Source organism: Mesoplodon densirostris, chromosome 7, assembly GCF_025265405.1.
Source record: "Mesoplodon densirostris isolate mMesDen1 chromosome 7, mMesDen1 primary haplotype, whole genome shotgun sequence".
NCBI lineage: Eukaryota > Metazoa > Chordata > Mammalia > Artiodactyla > Ziphiidae > Mesoplodon > Mesoplodon densirostris.
Window position 1 is genome coordinate 78,802,092 of NC_082667.1, and position 20,618 is coordinate 78,822,709.

A 20,618-nucleotide genomic window follows, 5' to 3' on the forward strand; every position below is an offset into this window, starting at 1 on the left:
TGTGGTACACGGGCCTCTCACTGCTGTGGCCTCTCCCGCTGCGGAGCACAGGCTCCGGACGCGCAGGCTCAGCAGCCATGGCTCGCGGGCCCAGCCGCTCTGCGGCATGTGGGATCTTCCCGGACCGGGACACGAACCCGTGTCCCCTGCATCGGCAAGCGGACTCTCAACCACTGTGCCACCAGGGAAGCCCTCCCCCCATAGATAATCTTTAAAAATTAAATTAGATCATTTTTCTCCCATGTTTAAGCCTCCAAACCCAACTCTGCATTGCACTATCCTATTGTAATTGAATAAAATCAATATTTCTCACCATTGACTAAAAAGCTTACATGATACGGCATCTCCCAAATACTCCTTTGTTTGGTCTGCTATGACAAAAATACCATAGACTGTCTTTTTCTGTCTTATATCACTTATATATGGAATCTAAAAAAGCCAAAGTCATAAAAGCAAAGAGTAGAATGGTGGTTTCCAGGGGCTGGGGGTGGGGAAATTGGAAAAATGGTGGTCAAATGATATAAACTTGCAACTGGTATTGATAGATAAATAAGCCCTGGAGATTTAATGCACAACATAGTGATTACAGTCAACAATACTGTACTATAAACTTCAAAGTTGCTAAGAGACTAGATCATAATTATTCTCACCACAAAAAAAGAAATGATAATTGTGTGACATGATAGAGGTGTTAGCTAATGCTACTGGTGGTAATCATACTGCAATATACAAATGTACCAAACCAACAAGTGTACACCTTGCACTTACCTAATGTTATATTTCAACTATATCTCAATAAAAAATACTATAGGCTGGGTGGCTTAAACACAAATATTTGTTTCTTATAATTCTGAAGTAGTATTTCCCCCAAATACTACTTCACTATGGAGTTGTAAGATCATCTTACATATCCTGGATGCCAGTCTATGTTATGTATATATCTATATCTATATCTATATCTCATGAATATTTTCTCCAATCTGTGGCTTGCCCTTTCATTTTCTAATGGTGTCTTTAAAAGTGCAGAAATTTAAAATTTTAATGTAGTTATAATTTTTTTATAATTATCAAAATGCTATTTTAAAAATTCTGAGGTAACATGGTTTTAATTATAAATTGAAAAGCAGATAGTATAGGTATGTGATTTTGTATCTCATGCAGAATTTGGCAGTCTGGTAGCTTGTGAATATTTTCTATTTGTACTATTATTGCATGTATGAATTTATTTACAATAAATATACTTATGTGATACATAGAGAATATTTAAATTGTCAGGATTTGCTATTTCCCCATAACCTTTCTCCTCTCAATCCTCTGAAGACTTGAAATGTTTACTTTCTTAATTGGTACAAGGCCTTTGTTGAGGTGGGGGGTGGACGGGAGAGAGATATAAAGAATGTAAAGAATACAAATAATAGCCCAGGCTATTCTCTATGAGGAAGAATGACAGAGGGCAGAAGGGTAAGAAGGATAGGGAACAATAAAGGAAGGGTGAGGACAGGAGAGAAGAGGTCAAAGGAAAGAGCAGTCACTATCAGGAATGGGATTTAGGAAAGGGAGTGTGTAACAAATCTTTCGGAATCCTAGCTGTGTGCTGCCTCCATCTTTAAAACAAAGCAACATGACCTTCAGTGCTTTCTGGAGGTTGGTTTCTGTTTGTGTGCATTATCATACTTAGGCTGTGATATATTTGACATCCTAAATTTTCATGGAGTTTATTTCCCACTCTTTGACATCTATGTATCTTACTGACACAACTTGAGTACTCCCTACTTTTTCTCATGTCCAATCACCATAAACTCATCAATACAATGGACTATCATAATGCTTTTGTGATATCCAGATGACTAATCTCCCTATGGACTATAATATTATAGACATCGGGAGACTTGGCATAGCACTCAAGTAAGACAGAGTTTGAGTGTACTTCTGTCTCTGTCAGATAGAAGTCAACTGCTCCATTACCTTTGCTGTTTGATGTGGAGACAACTATTCACCAGATGAATAGCTGTGTATCAGGAGTTAGAGATGTTTTGATTTGTTCCAGGAAAAAAAGGCCCATAAAATCCAGCAGCTTTGATTAGAATTAGTACCTCATTATCTTATGATAATCAACAATCATTGTCCATGACTTATTTGCCTTTTTTACAGGCCAAACAGATTATTTAAATGGGGCAGGTGATGGAGATTCCCATCTGCATGGTTATTTTAGTCTCTGCCAATTTCCCAGATATGTGCTATTGCTATTTTTTGGTATCGTTTTCATGTAGGGACAGTTCCAGGAGCTTCCACTTGGCCCTTCCTATGTATTTTTTTCCAGTTGTGGCAAAATATGCATGACATAAAAGTGACCATCTTAACCATGTTTAGGTGTACCATTTAGTGGCATTAAGTACATTCACGTTGTTGTGCAACCATCATTACCATTCATCTCCAGGACTTTTTTCATCTTCCCAAACTGAAACTCTGTACCCATTAAACAACACCTCTCCATTCATCACTGCACCCAGACCCTGGCAATCACCATTCTATTATCTGTCTATATAAATTTGACTACTCTAGTACCTCATATGACTGGAATCACAGTATTTGTGTTTTCGGTTCTGGCTTATTTCATTTAGCATAATGTCTTCAAAGTTCATCCGTATCGTAGTGTGTGTCAGAATTTTTTACCTTTGAAGGGTCATTAATATTCCATTGTATGTATATACTACATTTTGTTTATCCATTCCTCTGTTGATGGACATTTAGGTTGTTTCCATCTTTTGGCTAATGTGAATAATGCTGCTAAGAACGTGAAATTACAAACATCTGTTCAAGTCCCTGCTTTTAATTCCTTTGGATATATACTCTGAAGTAGAATAGCTAGATCGTATGGTAATTCTGTTTAATTTTTTGAGGAACTGCAATGGAGAAGGGTTCAGATTTCTACACATCCATGCCAATACTTGTTATTTATTATTGTTTTTAATAATAGCTATCCTAATGGATGTCAGGCAGTAGCCGTTCTTAATAGCACTGACCTTGGTTGAGAGTTCTGTCATTTTCCAAGTATGTGTACTCCAAAAATACATTCAGATATGGGGAAATATAGTGTAGCTCACTGCACAGGATTTCTAGTGAGGTGAACTTGTGTCAAAATTCCAATTATCACATGGCTTCCATAAGCCCTATTATGACCTGAAGACCACAGTGATGTTTTGGAACCTCAGGTGTGTAAATTTATCTTAATAATCTCTGAAAAATTCTGAGTTTTCCACTTTTCTTTCTAAACATTCCCCCTGGAAAATTGTAAACCCCTTTGAGGTAGACCTGGAGGAAAAATAATCACACTCTATACTTTTGACAGTGTTGCAGCAAAGTTCCTGAAGCTATTGTAGCCACCTGATCTCTGGTTTAGGTCTGGACGAGGCTGTAATTTTCATTCCTGGAAAATCAATGCAGGTTTCTGCTCATTGTGCTTGAATTTTATTTTCATTTATACAGTTTAAGCCTGCTCATCAATGTAATTCCCAGTGTAAATGTGATTAATCTGTTACTGCTGGAAGTCATTTTGGGTGAAAATAGTGCCACTCTGCCCTGCTGACCTTTATGATAATTGCAGTCACCTTGTTTCTCACATTAAATGCTACCACTTAACCTCTGCTACTCTGTAACCCCATATTCCTGTTAAAAGCACGGGGGCCATTTCATTGGTGCTATCCCGCATTGTCATCTTTAGCCCACAGAAGACAGATGCCACAGAAGTTTTCAAGGATGCTTGTATTTCTCTCATCAAAGAATGTCTTAATGTCTTGAAGAAGAATGTTATCGGTGACCTCTGTGGGGGCATAAATGTGGGATAGTTGAGTGGGTTTTACATAATTAATCCACTCCAACATTCTCATTTTAAGTACATGGATTCCTTTGTCTACATTCTGTCAGATAAATTATGGCATCTTGCCCTCTTTGAATGTTGCTGACTATTGAATCTATGTTTCAGTCAGCCAAACAAGCCAACGATTAGAGCCAGTTCCATCAGCTAGAGCTAATACTTTGAATCTCAGTTATGTTCTTTATAATAAATTCAACCCCTTCCAACTTTATATTCCATCTTTCTCAGTCTAGCACTTATAAAACATATGCCAGGGCTTCCCTGGTGGTGCAGTGGTTGAGAGTCCACCTGCTGATACAGGGGACATGGGTTCTTGCCCCGGTCCAGGAGGATCCCACATGCCGTGGAGCGGCTGGGCCCGTGAGCCATGGCCGCTGAGCCTGCGCGTCCGGAGCCTGTGCTCCGCAACGGGAGAGGCCACAGCAGTGAGAGGCCCGCGTACCGCAAAAAAAACAAACAAAAAACCCCCCAAAAAACATATGCCACACACACATTCTACAGATTTCTGCTGATACACATTGGCAGGATATAGCATTTCTTTTGATGTATATGCTAACTCCTACCAGGGTGGACATTATACTTGCCTCCTGGGGCCTGCTGGAATCTGACTGTAGTTATTAGGATGCAATAAGTGCTGATGTGGATGGGTCTTGAGAAAAGTAGAAATTTCCTTGAAAACTAACCTATTTAGATGAGGTCTTTAGAGATATGTTAAGTAAGGGAAGGTTAGTTTCCTCAAATGGGGAGGAAGAAGGGTGGCTTCCTTTGGCGAGGAAACCACAGGAAGATTTGGGTTAAACATTTTCATATGAATCTGAGTCTGCCTACCTGCACTTATCCTAAATACTCAATATATCCTTATCTTAATACCCAGCTCTTCCTGATCAATGTCCTGATATTAATCTGTGAGGCTTAGCACAGATGTACGTTGAACTTGCATTTTAATTCTGCAACCCACACTTTTAGATTTGAAACTTGATCCTCAGCCATGTCTGCTGTGTGGCTCTAAGACATGAGAAAATTTTAAGGCCTTCAGTGTGGCTCTCTGTGTCTTCCCATGCCTCGATCTGAGAGTTTAAACACCTAACACCTTTTAACATTAAGTGTAAACATTTTCATTTTGTAAGCTCTCTGGTGCTATAAGAAGCAGCTAATGGTCCCCGTGGTGCTTGTAGGTATTACTGCTGTAATAGACAAAATCAGCTGCCGCTTGAGATGTAAAAGTATTGTCTTCAACTGGCAATATGTTCAAAGCAAATATTGCTGGTAATTTATTTATTGCTTCCACTACTCGGAAGAAGCACTTGTCTTTGCATTGGCAATGGAGTCACTACTACATTCAAGCTCAAAACCTTATTCCAGAGTCCCATCTTGAGCATCTTTTTCCTGGGATTACTCATGCAGGACAGGAAATCTGCTTCAGGAAGTTTAGAAAGTAGATTTTAATAAAAGGAGCTTGTTTCAAAAGTTATAAAAGCTGGAGTCAAATGAAATAGGAAGGCAACCTAGAGTTTGGAAAGACTGAATCCCCTAAGCAGAACTGGAATGAATGTAGAGACTGCTGGTGGGTGCTGGGAACATGGAGGGAGAAGCCCTTGAGCAGGAATTGGACGCATGAGGGAGACGAAGCCTCAGTTGTATGTACAACTCAAAGAAAGAGGGCATTCTGGGTTCTCCCCTATCCCCTTCTTCCAAACTCTCACCAGTCCTTCCTTTACTCAAAATTAATTGGAAGCTAGTTGTCAGTGAATCCTGGGAAACCGAGTTTTCAGGAGTCAGTCCTCTAAAATAAAAATCAGAGCTGGAAAAAGAGAAATAGTCTTTAAAAATTATTCACACAAATATGCCATCCCTTTACAATAACTTCTCACATTCCAGTTCACTTGTTCAAGTACCCCACCACTATGATAGTGCTTTGATGCAAGTCTGTTTACTCCCTTGCTTTCTCCTGATACTGCCTTTGTATCTCTCCTTACTCTCTTACATTCCAATGTCCATTATCTAATAGTGTGTTTGTCCCTAGCCCTGTTCCAGTGTCTTTTAATTATGCTGGATCAACCCAAACCATTGCTTTCTCTTTTCTTGATCTCCAGCTTTCAAAGTCTTCCCAAGTAAAGTGTATAATAGTTTAGATTGTTTCCTTTATAAATTCATGATCACTAACCTAAAAGGTCCTTTAATATTGCCCTTTAATTCTGCTACATTAATCTGGACCCATCATTTCCCACTCTTTACACTTTGTTCTCTCTTTCTGCACTCTTCTTTGTTTTTTTAAAAAAAATCTTTATTGGAGTATAATTGGGTTACAATGTTGTGTTAGTTTCTGCTGTATAACAAAGTGATTCAGCTATTGCACTATTCTTAAATGGCATGTCCCCACCATTTGCTATAATATCAGGAGATAATCTCTTTTATTTATTTATTTATTTATTTATTTATTTATTTTTTTTGCTGTACGCGGGCCTCTCACTGCTGTGGCCTCTCCCGCTGCGGAGCACAGGCTCCGGACACACAGGCCCCGCGGCCATGGCTCGCGTGCCCAGCCGCTCCGCGGCACGTGGGATCCTCCGGGATCGGGGCACGAACCCGCGTCCCCTGCATCGGCAGGCGGACTCTCAACCACTGCGCCACCAGGGAGGCCCCGATAATCTCTTTTAATTCACAGAAAAGAAAAGAAAAAACATTAGGAGAACTTTCCTGTTAATTAACATAATAGAGTTACTACATCTGCTGCCATCTTTATCTCCTTTGGTAATTTAACAGAACAGAAGCTCTATTCCTACTAAACCCAATTCCCTTACTCCTGATTTGGATTGCATCACCTTGCACTCTCTTAAGGATCCTTATTTTGTTCAATACCTTCTCTAATCTGGATCTTTTCCACTATCTTTCTTAAACATTCTAAAATCTTCCAAATTGGGAAAAATAATAAAGAAGAGTAAAGCAAAAAAGAAAAAACCAAACTCACCTTTCTCCACCTGACTTCTATTACTAATTACCACACTATCTCTTCTTGAAAGGCACAGTTTTTAAAATAATTCTTGAAAATGTTTTCCTATGTCTTGGCAATTGTGAATAATGCTTCAATGAACATGAGAGTGCAATCTTTTTGAGATCCTGATTTCAGTTCTCTTATACACATATATATATATATATACACACACACACACACACACACATATATATACATATATATATACATATATCCATTCAGAAGTGGGATTGCTAAATCATATGATAGTTCTATTTTTAATTTTTCGAGAAGCCTCCATACTGTTTTCCATAGTGACTGTATACCATTTTGTATTCCCACCAACAGTGTACAAGAGATCCAATTTCTCCATATTCTCCCCAGTACTTGTTACCTTTGTATTTTTGAAACTAAGCATCTTTTTTTTTTTTTTTTTTTTTTTTTTTTTTTTGCTGTACGCGGGCCTCTCACTGTTGTGGCCTCTCCCGTTGCGGAGCACAGGCTCCGGACGCGCAGGCTCAGCGGCCATGGCTCACGGGCCCAGCTGCTCTGCGGCATGTGGGATCTTCCCAGACCGGGGCATGAACCCGCGTCCCCTGCATTGGTAGGCGGACTCTCAACCACTGCGCCACCAGGGAAGCCCGAAACTAAGCATCTTAACAGGTGTGAGGTGATATCTCTTCGTGATTTTGATTTGCATTGCCCTGATGATTAGCAATGCTGAGTACCTTTTCATATACATTTTGGCCGTTCATATGTGTTCTTTGGAAAATGTATATTCAAGTTCTTTGCCCATTTCTTAATCGAGTTATTTGGTTTATTTGCTACTTAGTTGTGGGAATTCCTTATAAATTTTGGATATTTACCCCTTACCAGATATATGATTTGCAAATATTTTCTCCCATTCCATTGGTTACCTTTCCATTCTGCTGGTTGTTTCCTTTGCTGTGCAGGAGCTTTTTATTTTGATGTAGTTCTACTTGTCTATTTTTGCTTCTGTGGTCTGTGCTTTTGGTGTCATAGCCAATAAATCATTGCCAAGATCAGTGTCAAGAAGCTTTTCCCAGAATGTTCATCAACAGACGAATGGTTCAAAGCATGTAGTATATATTTACAATGGAATATTTTCAACTTTAAAAGAAGAAGGAGGTTCTACCATTGTGACAACAGGGATGAACCTGGAGGACAATACGCTAAGTAAATAAGCCAGTCACAGAAGGACAAATACTGCATAATTCCATTTATATGACGTATCTAAAAGAATCAGACTTCATGGAAGCAGAGAATAGAATGTTGGTTGGTTGCCATGGGGCTGGGGAAAGGGAGAAATGGGGAGCTGTTGTTCAACAGGTATGAATTTTCAGTTATACAAGATGAATAAATTCGAGAAATCTGCTGTACAAATAGTGTCTGTAGTTAACAATAGTGTTAAGCACTTAAAATTAGTTAAGAGGGTCAATTTCATGTTAAGTGTTCTTACCACACACAGAAAAAATGGGACACAAGGAAGCTTTTGGAGGGGACAGATATGTCTATTACCTTGATTGTGTTAATTGTCTCATGGGTTTATGCATATGTCCAAACTCATCAAATAGTATACATTAAACATGTGCCATTTTTTGTGCATCAGTTGTACCTCCATAAGGCTGTTTAAAAATGTTTCTCTATATTTGATATCTTCACTTTATGACTTCCTTTTCATGCTTCAACCCACTCCCAATAGAATCCATCTTTTATTACTCCAAGAAAAAGGTACTTCATAAGTTATTTCCAAATCCATGGATGCGATGTGAAAATTTTATCTCCTAGCTACTTGACCTGTAAGTAGGATTTGCTTCTGTCTTTGAGACTTGATTTTCCTTGACCCAAAAACTCCTCTGGTTTTCTTCTAATCTCTGCGGCAGTTCATTCTCTATCTTCTTTGCAGATACGCATCCTTCTCCTCAGACATTAAATGTTGAAATTCTTCAAAATTCAGTTTTAGGCCATTATGTCCTCTCACTCTAGAACTCATAATATGATTTCACAGAAACACACAGCTTCAGTTACCAACTCCATAAAGTTTGGACATTTGTGTACCTGAGACCTCTAATCTGAATTCTGTAAATCCAGTTGCCTATTTAACATCTAAATCTGTTCATTTAAAATATACATAAAGCTAAATACTCATGGTCTCCCTAAACTGCCGAATCTCTCCTCCTTCATTTTCATTTGTCTTAGTGTGTAGTGACACCATTCGCCCAGTTGTATAAACCAGGCACCTAACAATAATCCTTGAGTTCAACCTCTCGCATCAGCCACTGTATCCTATCCATTATCAATCTTACCCATTTTACCTCCTAGATACTTCCTTAATCTATCTAATGTCCTCTATCTACTCATCGTTGTAAGTGGTAAATTAATGCATGAATATACATTTCCCTGATTGCTTTGCTTGGTACCTATAGTTTTTATGGCAGAAAAATTTATATTAAAAAAAAATCCGTTCATCTTCCGTATATCTTCCCTTCTGTTCCTCCATCCTCCTGTCCCCATTTCAAGCAAGTATACAGGACTCCCTAGAAACCTCTTCCTCAGGAAATATGCCATTTCTAAGCATCAAGGTGTGAGGAGGAGATTACAAGGCAGTTGGAGGATTAAAAGCCAGTGAGTACAACAGGCACTGCCTGACACTACCTTGTTACTGGATAGAGCCTTGGAGCTGCACCAACTCATTAGAGGGATGTAGTTGAGAGAGATATAGGGAAGGCATGTAATAGGCATGAGGTATCTATCTCATCAAATATTTCAGCATCCCAAACATTATAGAGGAGCATTTATAAATGGGACATAAAGGTACAGGTGTCCCGGTCTCAGAAGACCAGAAGGACCTCCACAACACTTTCATGTTACAGGGTTTATATACCACTTTGGTTGTATAAGGTACCTCTCATAATGGCTGAGTCTAAATTCTCTACCTGCTCAGTTATTTAAAGAATTAAATTCATTTAAATCAAGTAAAGAAACAGCAGGTTTATAGCAGCTCATAACTGCTTACTTTATAAAATTATTTATTTATTTATTATTTTTGGCTCTGTGTTGGGTCTTCGTTGCTGCACGCGAGCTTTCTCTAGTTGCGGAGAGTGGGGGCTACTCTTTGTTGCAGTGTGCGGGCTTCTCATCACGGTGGCTTCTCGTTGCGGAGCATGGGCTCTAGGTGCGCGGGCTTCAGTAGTTGTGGCACACGGACTCTAGAGCGCAGGCTCAGTAGTTGCAGCGCACGGGCTTAGTTGCTCCGCGGCATGTGGGATCTTCGGGAACCAGGGCTAGAACCCGTGTCCCCTGCATTGGCAGGTGGATTCTTTTTTTTTTTTTTTTTTTTTGGTACGCGGGCCTCTCACTGTTGTGGCCTCTCCCGTTGCGGAGCACAGGCTCCGGACGCGCAGGCTCAGCAGCCATAGCTCACGGGCCCAGCCACTCCGCGGCATGTGGGATCCTCCCGGACCGGGGCCCGAACCCGTGTCCCCTGCATCGGCAGGCGGATTCTCAACCACTGTGCCACCAGGGAAGCCCCGGCAGGTGGATTCTTAACCACTGCGCCACCAGGGAAGCCCCTTAACTGCTTACTTTATGTAGAAAAGCTGTCACCAATATATGGCAAGAACTTTGCTTGTATAATTTACACTAACTGGTATAATACACCTTCTACAAGAAAACTAAACAAGAATGAACTAGGGAGCATAACATTTTTATCCTTTGAGCCATTCTGTTTTTAAGGGTTCTTGTAAGCTCTGATGTTTTATCTTTGAGAGAAAGAAAAAAAATTTTAATTGGAAATTTAGAGATTTTTTTTTTAAAACTTAAAATGAAAGATCTTGGTAGTAATTGAGTGTATAGTATTGTGTCATATGTTTTATCATTCAATTTATAGAACTAATTGCCCATGTGTTCCTATAATAGGGGAGGAAAAATAACGGTTTTAGTCCCAGTATAGATATTGCATGATAAAAGGAGAATGATGACCGTCTCCATTTCCAAAGGGAGAACAGGAATTCAAAACATGCTATGCCATAAATCGTTTAATTCAGCATTTTAAAATATTTTGAGCATTTTGAACTCAATGTTTTATAACTTCTAGAAAAGTATAATGTATATACATAATTTCCACACATTTAAAATGAGTTGTTAAATTGTTAAGACCTGACTTCTTTCTCAAAATTAAGGTATGCTAGTCGGACCTGAGAATAGCCTCCAGAGGGCAACCAAGTTTCATCCCTGCAAACAACTGCATCAAAATTTAACATTGCTTCCAACAAAAGCAAGGACTTTCTAAAGTTAAAATTTGAAAAGCCAGTGATAATAGTTAATCCTTGAAAAAATACCATGACCCAAAGTCTGACTAGCTCTGCAAATATTGGTTGTTTACGAAGGAGACCACCTCTAATTTGATGGTTTAGTAGAGCAAGGGCCTTTGAATCTAGACAAATCTCACAAAGCTACTAGATCAGCAAAACTTGTCATCAGTTCACGCATGCTCTAATTTTCCTGCTCACTGAAGTCTACCTCTTCTAAGCACCTTGTATTAGCAGGGTTTGGCTCTTGCATTTCAACAGACGTAAGGCCTTGAATTCAAGGGTCAGCTCTACAAATGGTTGATATATTACTTTGTAAACAGAGTTTCATCTATGGAATGGGATAAATATCTTCCTTATGTCTCATTGTTTTGTGAGTATTAAATTAGAGAAATATATGAAAACACCTGACACAATGACTGGTAGGTAAACTTACTTTCTGCCCATTTCTTTTGCCCTCCCTTTTTTTCTCCTTAAATTGAGAAAGATAGGATCTTATTATGTCATTCACTTCAATGTTTTAGTGCTATATCACTCTTCCATTACTTTTCCCCAAAGTATATTTTGAAAAATCTCACAGAAATAAAGTAGTGATTAAGTTTAAATAATTGATATTTCTCAATCCTTAGACAGAAGTATATCTAATAAAAGTAGGTTTGTTAATCCTTGACTGATAATGACTAGAAAATAAAGAAGTATTTCTAATTGGGCAGTCCATCCAACTGGCTGTCACCGTGTACCAATGGATTATTTTTTTTTCTACTTATTTCATCTTTATTAAAGCTACAACACAGAGAACATTAGTTGAGTTTACTTTGTAACTGCCCTTTCTCATTATTCCTGACCTGTATCTAACTAGCAGACAGTTACTTTTGATTCTTCTGAGAAAGTTCCTAAAGCATTGCTTTTCTTTATAAAATAACCTTCCTGAAGGTAATGCTAATTTTAACTACTGATCAAGATGGCCTTAATGTGTCCCTCAGTTTGGCTAAACTTCAGACAGGATTTTTCTTTACCATAGGCCCCTAACCTCCCTTTTCTGAAAACATTTACTTTAAGAAACTTGAAATTGTAAATTCTTTCTCTGCCCCTTTGAGATGTAAATTTTCTCCTAGTCACTTGATAATTTTCCAACCCAGAAATGTCTTTCTCAAGGACCTGGGAGTCAGCTCTTTGAAATATAACCTTCAAGAAAGGTATTGCCCCTAGTTCCCAGTCTTTTTGGGGAGTACAGGAGCCTAACTTTGATAAGAGCCAAAGCAAACAGAGATGGTCTAATTATATTGACCAACCTCTTCCCCAGCATCCTCTACTATTTTTCCTACAGCTCATCCTGGCATCTAAAAACTTCCATGCCTTTTGTTTCAGCAGAATGGAGTTCAGTGTCTCTCCCCTATTACAGAATCATCTTGAGTAAAGTACTCCTTGCCTGTTTAACGATCTGGTGCAATTTTTCTTTGACATCACTCCATCACTTACTCCAAACTGCCTACCACTTTCAGATTAATCTTGTAAAACTTTGTATATGTGCTGCTGAAGTGAGCTCAATCTTTATAGAACTTTGAATCACTCCCTATTTCCTGTGGCATGAAGCCCACCATTCAAACTTCTCCACAGTCTTATACCTTCCAAACTCATTAGTGTTATCTTCCAATTCCTGAATTCTCTCCTCCAATAATATTAGTACATTTTCTTCCTAAACATGGCTAACATGTCCCCATTTTGAGATTTCATGTGTCTTCTAATTTTTTTAATATTTGGAAATTCTATTATACTGTATTTGCCCATAACAAATAAAATAGAAATTGTTTCAAGTCTTTGCAAATAAATTTAATACAGGGTATTAAGAACACCAGTGATGAAACTTCTGAGAAGTAAAGAAGGGCCACCTAGATAATGGAGTGATTAGTAGGAACAGGAATTTACTTGTACCCCTATGCTGGAAAGGCAAAGTTAAGGAGAGGGTTGTAAAGGCGTCCAGGGCCAGGTTAAATGATCATCAATGTCAGACCATACCAGTTCTGTCTCATTGGAGTTGGAGCCGTGGAAGTTACACAGTTGCTGCTGGAGAATCTTCACAAAGTAGAGGAAGAAAGGGAGAAATCTTGTAGCTTATCCCTAAACTCCCATATACCATCAGTTGCTTCTTTTTGGCTGCACCTGATCAGAAGTAAGCTGCCTCTATGAGTCTGCTATCATGTGATACAAAACAGATTCAAGAAGGCACAATGATTAAATTCAAGAAAAAGCAGTCCCAAACTAGTATTTTTGCTTGAATGTTGGGCAACAGTCTGTTTTCTGTATTTTTTCTAACTTTATTGAGATGTAATTGACATATAGCATTGTGTAAGTTTAAGGTGTACAACCTGTTGGTATGTTACATGTTGTGAAATGATTACCACAGCGGAGCTAGTTAACACAACTCCGTTACCTCGCATAAATACCATTTTTTTTTTTGGTGAGAACATTTAAGATCTACTCTCTTAGCAACTTTAAAGTATATAATACAGTTCTGTTAACTGCAATCACCATGCTGTAGATTAGATTCCCAGAAATTCATGTGCTAACTGGATATTTTACCCTTTGATCAACATCTCCCCATTTCCCCCAACCCCAACCCCTAGCAACAACCATTCTATTCTCTGTTTCTCTGGGTTTGGCTGTTTTAGAGTCTACAATTTAGTTACATCATACAGTATTTATTTTTCTCTCTCTGACTTATTTCACTCATCATAATGCCCCAAGGATCCATAAATGTTGTTGCAAGTGGCAGGATTTTCTTCTTTTTCATGGCTGAATAATATTCCATCTATGTACATACCACATCTTCTGTATCCATTTATCCATGTATGGACACTTTGGTTGTTTCCATCTCTCAGCAATTGTGAATAATGCTGCAATGAACGTGCGAGTGCAGATATCTCTTTGAAATAGTGATTTCATTTTCTTTGGATATATATATACCCAAAGCAGGATTGCTAATGTATGGTAGTTTTCTTTTTAATTTTTTGAGGAGACTCCATATTGTTTACCATAGCGGCTGTACCAATTTACATTCCCACCAACAGTGCACAAGGGTTTCCTTTTCTGCATCCTTGTCAACATTTGTTACCTCTTAGTCTCTTTGAGGTGATATCTCGTTGTAGTTTTGATTTGCATTTCCCTGGTGATTAGTGATGTAGAGCATCTTTTCATGAACCTGTTGGTGATCTGGATGTCTTCATTGGAAAATTTTTTATTCAGTTCTTCTGCCCAAGTTTTAATTGAATTGTTTGAAAATCTATATCTGTCTATATCTATATATCTATATATAGATATAGATATAGCCATTGTATGAGTTCCTTATATATTTTGGATATTAATACCTTATCACATACATGATTTGCAAATATTTTCTCCCATTCTGTAGCTTGCCCTTTCATTTTGTTGATTGTTTATTTTTCTGTGTAGAAGCTTTTTAGGTTGATGTTATATAACAAGTTGTATAACAAGTTGTATATAACAAGTTATATAACAAGTTGTATTTCTCTTGGTGATTTTAAGATTCCCTTGTTATCTTTAACGTTGACATTTTAATTTTAATATTTCTTGGTATGGATCTCTTTAGGTTGATCTGCTTTGGAGCTCTCTGGGCTTCCTGTATCTGGATGTCTGTTTCTTTCCCCAGGTTAGGAAAAGTTTTCAGATATTATTTCTACAAATGTTTTCTGCCCCCTTTTCTCTTCTCCTTCTGGAGTTCCTATAAGGTGAATGTTATTCCATTTGATGTGCCATAAATCCCTTAAGCTATATTCATTATTTTCATTCTTTTTTCTTCCTTATTCTCTGATTGGATGAGTTCCTCTGACCTGTCTTTGAGTTCACCTATTCTTTCTTGTGCTTCATCTACTGTATTTCTAAGTTCAGTTATTGCATTCCCCAGTTCTGTGACTTCTATTTGGAACTTTCTTATATATTCTATTTCTTCGTTGAAGTTCTCACTGTTTTCATCCATTTCCCTTCTGAGTTCAGTGAGCATTTTTATGACCATAACTTTGAACTCTTTATCAAGTAAATTACTTATGTTCATTTCATTAAGATTTTTTCCTGAGGTTTTATTTTGTTCTTTTTTTGGAGTATAGTCCTCTCTTTCTTCATTTTGCTTGACTCCCTGTGTTGGTTTCTATGCATTAAGTGAAATAGCCACATCTCCCAGTCTTGAAGAGCTGTGTGACAGATGAACCTTGTCATTTAACCCTGTCTACTCTTGGTTGCCTCTCAAACCTTTGTGATTGTCTAAGCAGTTTATTTTTAATAGACCTGGCACACCATCCCAGCAGTTGAGGGTGTGCCAAGACAAATGAGCAACCCAAAGTGGAGGATCTCAGGCAGCACCTAGATTCAGGTTGATAGGAAGCCAGAAAACTTGGTAACAGCTTTTAAAGAATGCAAATGTATTTAGTCTTGTATTGCAAGTGGAAGCCCTGCTGCGCCCCAGAAGCAAGCAATCTGAAGGTGTTCCCTGGGGAGCAGTCACAAGAAAACAGTGCTTCAGATAAGTGTACAAGCTCCATTCTGGGAGATACCAGTGAACTGTAGTAAGGCAGAGTGAGGGTGGAGAGATGGCACCCCCAGCCTACCTTCCCCAAGAGCACATCCGTAGCCTCTAGATGTGTGCTGAACCTGAAGCCTGCTCTTAAGTCTTGTCCCTACTAGCAAATAGGCCTTTTTCATGTAAAGGCTGGGGCTGTGTCTCAGTCTGATGGGTAGTGGTACCTCCTGGGGGTGGTATCCTGCCAAGAACTGTCTCTCCAATTGTTACAGTCCCATGGGACCCAGAAAAGAAATCCCTCCTGGCCTCCAGAGCCAGGTGATCAAGGAGCATCCCCTGAGTGGAGGCCACAAAAATGGGATCTCCTGTCTTGGAGATTCTGGCTCTCTGGAGCACATCAGAAGGAAAGTGTGAAGATGATGCTTACTGGCTGAGTGAGGCAGTAGGAAGAGTGCAAAGATGACACCATTTGAATAAAGGGAAAGAGGGAAAAGAAAAAAAGAAAAAGAAGAAGGAAAAAAAATATATATAGCAAGACAGAGGAAGAGCAGGGAAGAAGGAGCCAGCTGGCTGGAGCACAAAGTTGTCACCTGCAGGAAAGGAAAAAGGGGAAAAAAGATGGCACCTTTCAGTTTTATCAAGGCAGAGAGAGAGCAGGAAGATGGCACCTGCCAGCCTCTGTCCCTGGGGAGTATTCCATCAGGCCCCTGTTCCTCAGATTAATGCTTTAAAATTGGGAAGTGAGTCTCTTTCACAAAAAGTCAGAGTGCTTTTCAAAGGGCTGCTTCTACACTTGGCCCTGGGACAGGTGAGTCTGTGCACAGGCCCTTTAAGAGCTGTTCCTCAGTTCACCACAGCCCTGTGGGTCTCATGGGATGTGCCTTGTTGGCCTTCAAAGTCAGATGTTTTGAGGGTCTATCTCTCAGGTGCCAGCCTTAAAATTTGGAGTGCCCAATGTGGGGTCCATACCCTTCACCTCTCAGGAAGGAGCTCCAGGTTTTGAGTTCCTTCCTAATTGTGTGTCTCCACACCATGGGGTTTATGGCAAAATTGTGTCTCAGCCTTTCCTACCTGTTTTGATGTGGTTTCCCTCTGGTTTTCCTGATGTGAAGGGGTTGCTCCACCATCTTTTAGTTTTCTTCAGAGGAAATTTTTCCATATGTAGCTGTAGATTTGGTGTGTTTGTGGGAGGAGGTGGGTTCAGGATCTTCCTATGTTGCCATCTTGAACTGGAACCTATTTAATATGTTTTAAATTTTGGTTTTCAATCGTTCAGTTTGTTACTAGTATATGGAAATATGATCAATGTTGTGTATTAATGTGTATGTATTGATTTTATATTCTGAGATCCTGCTAAAGCAAGTTATTATAATTTATTATGAGTCTACTTATACATTCCTTGGAATTTTCTATGTAGACAATTATGTCATCTGTAAAGAATGACAGTTATATTTCTTCTTTTCTAATATGTATGCCTCTTTTTTCCTTTTCTTCCTATACTACACTAACTAGAATCTAAAGTACTAAGTTGAAAACTAAGATAAGAGTGGACATTCTAACCTTGTTTTTGAACTCAGGGAAAAGCATTCATTCTTTCACCATTTCGTGTGATGTTAGAAGTAGGTTTTTTGTAGATGTTCTTTATTAGGTTGAGGTAGTGACCTTCTATTCCTAGTTTTCTGAGCATTTTTAATATGAAGGGGTGTTGAATCTCGTTAAATGCCTGTTCTGTATTAATTGGTGTGACAGTATGTGTTTCTTCTTTAGACTCAATATGGTAGATTACATTGATGATTTTTTACCATTGAACAAGGCTTGCATCCCTGGAATAAATTCCACTTGGTCATAGTCTATTACTCATGTGGATTCTGATGGTAGGTATTCTTGTGGATTTCTTCTAGTAGGGTAAATTCTGGTTCCCCCAAAACGTCCGTGTTTAACCCCTCCTATGACAATATGTGAACGTCACCTTGTATGGAAAAATGGACTTTGCAGCTGTGACTAAGTAAAAAATCTTGAGATGAAGAGATTATCCTAAATTTTCTGGGTGGGCTATATATAAACACAAAGAGCTGTATAGGAGGGACACAGGGAGAGTCAGAGTTGGAGAGACCATGTGATGAGGGAAGCAGAGATTAAAGTGATGCACTTTGAAGATGGAAGAAGGGACTAATTCCAAGGAATGCAGGCAGCCTCTAGAAGACAGAAAGGGAAAGGAAACAGATTCTCCTGTAGGGCTTCCAAAGGAACAAGCCCTGAGACACCTTGACTAATATCAGACTACTAAGCTGCAAAAACTTTCTTTCACAAAGGGTCAAGGAGGGCTGGGAGCACATATGTGCTGCCCACCTGGGCAGAGGGGGACCTGTGAGGCTGACCTACAGATTCTGTGGAGGTGGAGAGACATGAGCCCCTTTCTTCTCCAAGCTCTTTGCAGGGTCCAGCAGAGAGTCATGCCACCTGTGGAAGCCTGCGGCCCCAGTTTTGCATGCTGGTGGTGTAGGGGTCATGTTCAGGGAATCTCTGTTGTCCTAACACCTGCCTGGGTCCTGGGGAAGGAATCAGAAGTCAGAAGCAGGAGAAGAGCCTTTGGCCAGCAGGGAAGGGGGTGGTGAGGCCCAGGGCAGGTCCATAAAAGATCAGAGCATCTCAGTGCTTTAGGAGGAAGGGGCTTCAGAGGTGGGCCAGCACAGGCTGTGACGGAGGCTAAGCGGACTGGGAGGGGAGGCACTTCCGGGAGACAGCAGGGGTCTACCCCCTGCCCCTCATTGTTTGCTCGTCTCACTCTAATGAGGGGGTCAGTTCCCCTGCTCGGATGATTCGAAGCCTCTGCCGGCACCCACAGGACGGTGACTGAGGCCTCCACACTCCTCAGCATGGATCCCAGCTCCCACTCAGATCTGGGGCCACAGACACCTCTCCCACCCCCTGCCGCCCCTGTGAGCAAGCTGTTCTTGTGAAACGTGGTCATAGTTTGTTAGGAGGATCTGTTTTCTATGGGGATACAAACCAGTGTTGATACCAGTACACACACATGTCCAGCCATGGGTGCAAAGGGAAGGGACAGTAGTTCTGGGGTGTCTTTGCGGACCCGTAGGCCCCGAACGCCAGTCCCCACAGCCACAGCCAGATGGGTCCTCCTCCCTCAGTTGAACGAGATGCTGCTGCACAGAAATCCCACAAGTTCCACAAAGGGGCCCAACTGTCCTTTCCCTTATACACACCTTTAACGGGTGCCCCATGAATTTCCCCACACCCATTCCCCTTGTTGCATCCTCATTGGGATTAAGAGGTAGCTGCCTCCACCACTCTCCACATTGCAATAATCCCAGTGGAACTAGAGGATGCTCCCGCTACGATGAGGCAGACAGTCCTGTCTCCATGGCCAAGACTTTTCGTCTCTGGTCAGGCCACCCACACAGGAAACCCTGGATGAGCGGAGGGTCATCCCAGTGCCGTCGTCTGGCCACATGAGGAAAGCAGAGAGAAGCTCCATAATGACAAGGGCCGTCTCCAGGCTCCATCCTAGAAACTGGTGAGTGTCCAGAGGGCTGAAAGGCACAAGAGCAGCTCTGCCTCCCCAGAAGGTTCAGGGATGCAGAAGACGGTACAGATGCCCCAGAAGGGCCCTAGCCAAGCAGGCGTTAGAGAAGGGGCTGATGAGGGGTCCCTGGGGAAAGTGAGAGCTGTGCGTTCCCAGGGGCAGCCTGGGGAGTCCTTGTCTATGTGGAGGAAAGGTGTGGCCACCTGTAGACCCAGAGCTCCTGTGACCTCCCTCATCCTTCCTTCCTCTCAGGATCGCTCTCTGTGGAGCAGCTCAACACCAACAAGATGACAGTGGCCTGAGAGCATTTCCCACGAAAACGATCTTTGTTCACAATTTACATACATCACTCCAAAGGTCCTGCTCCCACCCACACCTGGCCACACCCACCTCCCCCACCTCCCTAACCCCCCACAATTCCTCTCCCCCTCCCCACCCTGGTGGTCCTGCCCCCCTCCCTTCCCCCCCCCCCCCCCCCGCATCATCCAGGATCAGCACTGGGAGGAGGAGGAGCCCCTAGGCTCCCCAGGGGGCTGCCCTGGGGCCTCGCCCTGGAGGGCCAGCCCAGCTGTTCCCTACTGGCTGCAGTGCTTCTTCCTCCTCTTCCCACGCTTCTTTGTGTCAAACGCGTCACGCTTTCTCTTTCTCAGCTGTGAGGGGCGAGCCAGCCCCAGAGCCAAGGCTGGCCTCCCAGAGACGCCGAGGCCAGCCCCGGGGATGGGCAGCTTCTCAGCAGCGGCTGGGCGTCCACACAGAGCCCGCTTCCTGGACTTGGGAGCGGCTGGTGGAGCTGGGCTGAGGCCTCTTCTCTGAGAGGAGGGGGACTGGGGAGCACTCTTGGGCCCCCCAACCTCCAGAGGAAGCCAGGGTTGAGACATGCGCAGGACTGAGGGACATCCCGAAAGGTACCAGTATATGCTGAGAGTCTATGATGAAGACGCTTTGGAGCACCTCCTCGTTCTCACTGGACCCGTCCCTGGGCACTCGGGCCTCCCGAAGAGGAGAGGCCTTTCTGAGAACAGACGCATCCCTGGATCTCAGTAGAGGGCCAGTGCGCCTTTGACCCTGGGGAGGGGAGAGCCGTACGGGCCGGAATATAGAGAACTCCTGACGTCCTCCAGAGGGAACAAAGACTTTGGGCCTGCACAGGGCAGTGTCTGTTTGGATGAGCCTACGAAGAGCCTCAGAATCAATCTCTGGTGGGCAGGCTTCATCACTGACCCCTAGATGGGGGTCTTGGTCGTGCCTCTGGGCACCTTGGCCGGCGTCGGACTCAGAAGGACTTGAGGCCATTCCGGGTGCACTGTGACTCGGGGCTGCCCGCACACCGTCGTCCTCTTTCAAGGCCAGGAGTCGTTTCTGCACCA

General features: G+C 41.5%; 1 protein-coding gene across 1 annotated transcript in view; it reads right to left on the minus strand.

Moving 5' to 3' along the window:
- LOC132494286 (U3 small nucleolar RNA-associated protein 25 homolog) overlaps positions 1-20,618 on the minus strand; it is a 720,475-nt gene that overhangs the window by 159,310 nt on the left and 540,547 nt on the right. The window lies entirely within an intron of this gene.